General features: G+C 49.1%; 1 non-coding gene across 1 annotated transcript; it reads right to left on the bottom strand.

The window, feature by feature from the left end:
- Positions 1-2,557: 2,557 nt before the first annotated feature.
- On the bottom strand, positions 2,558-2,661 carry LOC118149811 (small nucleolar RNA U13). Its single transcript, XR_004737526.1, has one exon. It is a non-coding gene; the product is annotated as a small nucleolar RNA U13 (small nucleolar RNA).
- Positions 2,662-6,294: the final 3,633 nt, after the last annotated feature.

Here is a 6,294-nt window from a genome sequence, read left to right as displayed (position 1 = left end):
GCGGCGTTGTCACCATCATCCTAAGGGCACTGGAGCAGCCTCGGGCGCTGCTGCCTGGGATCCGAGCCCGGGGCGCGTGGGGCTCTGCAGGCTGGCACTCAGACCCAGCGCGCAGGATGCCAGGCAAGTACGTCCTGAATCCTTCCCGCGGGCACCCAACACCGCGCCCGTGAGTGCCAGGACGGGCATTGCTCCATGACCTGTGCCTAGGCAGAGCTCCTGACCGGGACCCACAGAAACCTCACTGACATTGGCACAAGGACAAAAACGCAACTGATCGTTTCTTTCTTTTTCTTTTTTTTTTTTTTTTTTTAAGATGGGGTTTCACCGTGACGGCCAGGCTGGTTTTGAACTCCTGGCCTCAGGTGATCCACCCACCTCGGCCTCCCAAAGTGCTAGGATTACAGGCGTGAGCCACCACGCCCGGCCTGATCGTTTTAGGTAGCTGAAAAGGCCAGGAGTGGGCCTTCGGGCGTGGATGTATCCGGGTGCACACTGACCGTGGTCCTGGAAACTTGCTCTCCATCTTTCAGCTGCTCTCCTTTTTACTGGCTTCCCTTGTGAAGGCAAGACGATCGCCAGGACCTCCTGAGGTTTACATGTTATCAGATCATCATCCTCAACAAAAAGAAGATTCTTTTTCCCCAGGGTTGTGGTGAATTGGGCCCACCTGAACTACAGGACTGAGATGGGTGTGGGTCCCCCCAGGAATACAGCAGTGCTGTGGTGACCAGAAGGGGCCTCGGATGCTGTGCAGGGCAATGCCCCCATCCTCTGTGTTTTCAGGCATCAGCTGGGAGAGTCGATGCTTGAATCTATTACTCTAACAAAATATAACAATAATAATAATGGTTGCGATGACAGTGAAGCACATTTGTATGGCTCTTATAGTTTCCACACTGCAAAGCACTTTGACCCGTCACTGTTAGGGAAACGGGGCTTTGCGGTCGCTGGAGATGCTCTATACCCCACATTCAAGCAGTTCGTTGCGGGGTGGAACAGGGAAGAGTAACGGGCTGCATAACCCCGAATGCTTTGTCGTCCCAGAGGCAAGGCACCTGGGTTTCTATAGTGGAAGGAGGTTGTTTAATGGACGGTTTGACCATGTTTACCTTCAGTATTTCAGTAAGTTGGGGTGTCTGACAAACCATCATAGGTGATGGATTGGCAGCTCCCTGCCCTGTGAAGTTCTCACCAGGCTGGAACGCACCCGTCTTTCCTGATGCTCCAAGCACATGTTTCGCTTAGTCAGCTTGAAGCTGGTTGGCTTGGGAATGCAGGATTCCACCACAGCCAGCCCCCAGGAAGCCCTAGACATTGACACATGAGTGAGCACATACCTGCTTCTAGTGCCACCCTCTCACTCTTCTTGGGCTCACAAGATGCCCCCCTGCCCCGCCACCCCTGGGCTTTATTGTTGAGAGTCAGTTCTGAGAAGGCAGGTGTGGGCCTGTGCCCTAGCATCCCTGCCCCCCCAGTTTACATAAACCCTGAAACTTCTAAGCTTTCCTCTCTTTTCTAGGAATAGCACATTTCAAACCTACAAGAAAGAAGTGTGCCTCCCAGGTCATTCGGTAAGGAAAGCAAATGCTCAGCCACTTGGCCCTGGCCCCAACATGCCCCTGTGGGGTGAGGAGAGCAGAGAATGTGGGTCCAGAAGCTGCATCCCATGAGAGGATACTCCAAACACAAAAGTATGGTTGCAGGAGCCATCCCCGGGCCTCCAGAAAAGAGTCCCCTTCAACTCCCAGGCCCTCACAGCACCACGCTGAGTTCAGGAGCCTTGGGAGAACCAGCGGGCCACCTAATGTACCTGCTATGGGCATCAGCTTCTCCATCTGCTCCTGGAGGTGATGGCAGCCCCTCTCCTTCCTGCCTAAGTGTGTTAGAAGCTCCCAGGGGATGGATGTGAAAGCTCTTGTAGACCAGAGTGAGACAGATGGTAACAAAGGCAGCCCTCATGTGTCCATAAGCTCTAGAGCTGGTTGTACGTCCCACTTTTCAGAGGAGGACCACGACACTTTCTCATAGTAGCATGGCAGTAAGCAGCTGAGAATCCCAGCACACCTGGTTTGCAGGCTTTGGCGGATCCCCCTCCAAATGATCTTGGAGGCCTCAGAGCGAGCCACGGCAGCCTGCCTCTTTTCAAGCTGCAGTAGGAGCTGGGACCCTGTCCCCGGACACCGTCTTCCTGAGCTGGGGTCTACTGTGCCTGAGAGCCTCCTGTCTTTCCTGCAAATGCAGCCTCAAGTTCACTTCAGTCTCCTCTGGATCTTACTCAAATACACGCTGCTCCCTGGGCCATTCTCCAAGACCCCATCTGCTGTGAGTGCCAGACCAGATTCGGGGGCTGCCTACCTGTACCCAGGGCAGAAGCAGCACTGCCTTACTGGGTTCCTCTGTCCCTGAGACCCCGAAAGCAGGTAGGGGACTTGAACCAGGAGGTATTCACCTAGGGTCTAGGGTAAATGTCAGGGGACCAGACACCCTTCAGAATTAGAAGTATTATATGACATTTTAAGATTTCAGGGAGACAGTTTGTGATTATTTATTTTCGTGTCAGACGGGTAATGTGCTGACATTGTAGCAATGTCTGAGGGAGGCACACCTTACACATGTGCATGAGCACCCAGTTATCGTGTTTGTGAACTACAAAAGGATCTGTGATTTTTGAACAGATTTTTCTACAAACTGCACTCCTGGAGGTTTGACTGGCGTGTGATAAACTGCATGTATGTCAAACGTACAGTGTGGTAAGTTCTGACATAGGTATTCCCCCCTGAACCCACCGCCACCATCAAGATAATGAACATATACACAACCCTTAGCCACGTCCTTGGGCTCCTTTGTAACCTTACCTAACAGACCATACCCTGACGTCCCCAAACGACTGACCTGCTTTCTGTCACGGTAGATTAGTTTGCATTTCTGAGAATTTTATGTAAGTGGAGTGATAGACTATGTACCTTTTTTTCTGGCTTCTTTCACTTAGCATAATTATGTTGAGATTTTTCTGTGTGATCATGGGCATCAGTAGTCATTCTTTATATTATTGAGTAATGCTGCATTCTGTGCATAGAGCACAGTTCATTCATTCGCCCAGAAGGACACCTGGGTTGTTTCTATTTACCTGTTACACACAGAGCTGCTATGAACATTGGTGTACAAGGCTTTGTATGAATATATGCATTCTTCTTGGGTAAATACCAGGGAGTGGAATTCCTGAATCATATGGTAGGTGTATGTTTAACTTAGAAAAACAAACAAACCTGTTGACTGTTTTCCACCCTTTTACATTCTACCTGGAGTGTCTACACTTCCAGATCCTCCACATCGTCACCAACACTTGGTGTAGCTGATCTTTTTTAATTTGAGCCATCTTACTAGGTATCTATCTCATGGTAGTTTTCATTTATGTACCTATGATAATTGGGGATGTCAAGGATCTCTTCATGTGCTTTTGCTGTCTGCATGTTTTACTTGATGAAGCATCCGTTTAATTGTTTTGCCCTTCTAAAAGAATTGCTTTTTAAAATTACAGAGTTTTAATTGTTCTTTGTGTATTCTAGATACAAATTCTAGATACAAGTTCTTGATCAGAGCTTCAATTTGTAAATATCTTTCCATGTCTTTAGCTTGCCTTTCTTTTTGAGACCAGGTCTCACTCTGTTGCCCAGACTGGAGTGTATAATCACGGCTCACGACAAACTTGAACTCCCCAGCTCAAGCAATCCCTCTACCTCAGCCTCCCAAGTAGCTGGGACCACAGATGTGCACTGCCATAGGAGGCTAAATTGGTTTATTTTTTTATGGAGATGGGGTGTCTATGTTGCCCAGGCTAGTCTTAAACTCCTGGGCTCAAGTGACCCACCTGTGTCGGCCTCCCAGTGTGCTGGGGTTAAGGTGCGAGCCGCCACGCCTGACCTGGCTTTTCTCTTTATTATCTTGTCAGTATCTTTCGGAGAGAGTTTTACCTTTTGATGAAGTTCACATCTTCCCTAGGTGTGCCCATCCCCAGCATGGCAGTGGATCATGCTTTAAGTGTTGTAGCTAAGAGACCTTTGCCAAACCTGAGGTCAAAAAACGTTTCTCCTACGTTTTCTTTTGGAAGTTTTATAATTTTGTGTTTTTGCCTGTGATCCATTTTGAGTTAATTTTTATATATGGTATGAGGTGTGGATTGAATTTTTTTTTTTTTTTGAGATGGGAGTTTTGTGCTTTAGCCTAGGCTGGAGTGCAGGGACATGATCTTGGCTCACTGCAACCTCCACCTCCTAGGTTCAAGCCATTCGCCTGCCTCAGCCTCCCCAGTAACTGGGACTGCAGACACACGCCACCATGCCTAGCTAATTTTTTGTACTTTTAGTAGAGATGCGGTTTCACCATGTTGGCCAGGCTGGGTTTGAACTCTTAATCTCAGGTGATCCGCCTACCTTGCCCTCCTAAAGTGCTGGGATTACGGGCATGAGCCACTGTGCCCAGCCTTGAATTGGATTTGTTTGCATATGAAAGTCTAATTGTTGTGAGGGCTGTATTTTCTGTACTGACTCACCTCGATACCTTTGTCAAAGATCAGTCGTTGCCATAGTTTAGATGTTTGTCCCCTCAAGCCTCATGATAAAATTTGGTCCCCATTGTTGGAGTTGGGGATGGCCAGTGTTGGAGATATTTGGGTCATGAGGGCGAGGTCCCTCTTGAACGGATTGGTCCTGTTCTTGTGGTAGTAACTCAGTTCTCTCTCTACTAGGTCCGAAGAGAGCTGGCTGTTAACAAAAGCTTACCATCTCCTCCCCTCTCTCCTGCTGCTTCTCTCATATGTGATCTCAACATACGCATGTGGGCTCCCCTCACCGTCTACCATGAGAAGAAGCAGACACCCACTCTTGAACTTTTCAGCCGTCAGGATCATGAGTCAAATACACCTCTTTTCTTTTTCCTTTTTTTTTTTTTTTTTTTGAGATGGAGTTTCGCTCTGTTGTCCACACCAGAGTGCAGTGGCATGATCGATCTCAGCTCACTCTGCTGCCCAGGCTGAAGAGCAGTGGCATGATTTTGGCTCACTGCAACCTCCGTCTCCCAGGTTCAAGTGATTCTTCTGCCTCAGCCTCCCAGGTAGCTGGGATTACAGGTGCTTGCCACTACCCCTAGCTAATTTTTGTATTTTTATTAGAGATGGGGTTTCACTATATTGACCAGGCTGGTCTCGAACTCCCTGACCTCAAGTGATCCTCCTGCCTCAGCCTCCCAAAGTGCTGGGATTATAGGCATGAGCCACCCTGCCCGCCCTTTCTCCTATGTCTAATAGCCCCTACTGCTACTTGCAGAGCTGGGCCATGGTATAACCTCCTCCTCATCCTGTTGCCCAAACCATGTGCCTGGTCCAACTCGCAGCTGAGAGGTGGGACCACCCTGTCTTTCTGCTGGAGAAGCTGCAAGGTCACAGTGCCAAGGGGTGGGCTGTAGGGAGGGTGAGGAACTGAGGCAAGCGTGTGATTCACTATAATTCACATACATGCGATTGTATGCATATTCTTTTTTTGAAAAATGCAAATGGTAGTGTCCTGAACTCACAGTGCTGCGCTTTCTTCACCTTACATCCTGCCTCGGAGTTTATTCCATGTTAGTCCAGACAGCTCTGTCCCATTCTTCCCAAGGCTGCCCATACCCTGTTGCCCAGTGTCTGTCATTTATTGTCTCCTACTGAAAGGCATTCAGGCTGTCCAGTCACTCTTGACAATGGTGCAATGAATATTTCTGTGCATGGGATACTTTGCAGACGTGAAATTATTCTCATAGGAAACATTCCTGCAAGGAATTGCCGCATCAAAGGCTGTCCATTTTAGAACCTGATGAAATTTGTTAAGATGCCAGCAGAGCCCTCTTCATAGCTGAGATCACTCAGGCGCAGGGATGCTACACGTTGTGCCCAAGGGCCCCAGCTGGAGACCACCAGGCCAGGACAGAACAAGGTCTCCCAATAACAACCTGTGTGCTCTGCCAGGGGACAGGTGCAGATGGTGGGTAGGGAGGCCAGGTGAGCCATGGAGGTCCCGTGTCTTCCAACAGTGGGAAGGTAGAGGGCAGACCACACTCCCTTATCTGGAGTGTCTGGGGTGTGCTTCTGGGCGGAAACAGCTCTCCAGGACCTTCCCTGATACTAGGCCAATCCAGAGGGTCTTCTGGGGGATGATTCCATAGGAGATTCATTGGGGGCATGACTCTATCCCCTTCTGAAGCTTCCCTTCCTCTCTGTTGGAGTCAAAAGATAGTTCAATTTTATATCCACCAAACGAC

This window comes from Callithrix jacchus, chromosome 20 (genome assembly GCF_049354715.1).
Source record: "Callithrix jacchus isolate 240 chromosome 20, calJac240_pri, whole genome shotgun sequence".
In the NCBI taxonomy this organism is placed as follows: domain Eukaryota; kingdom Metazoa; phylum Chordata; class Mammalia; order Primates; family Cebidae; genus Callithrix; species Callithrix jacchus.
Note: the sequence above shows the minus strand (reverse complement) of the source record. Positions and strands in the feature narration are given on the sequence as shown.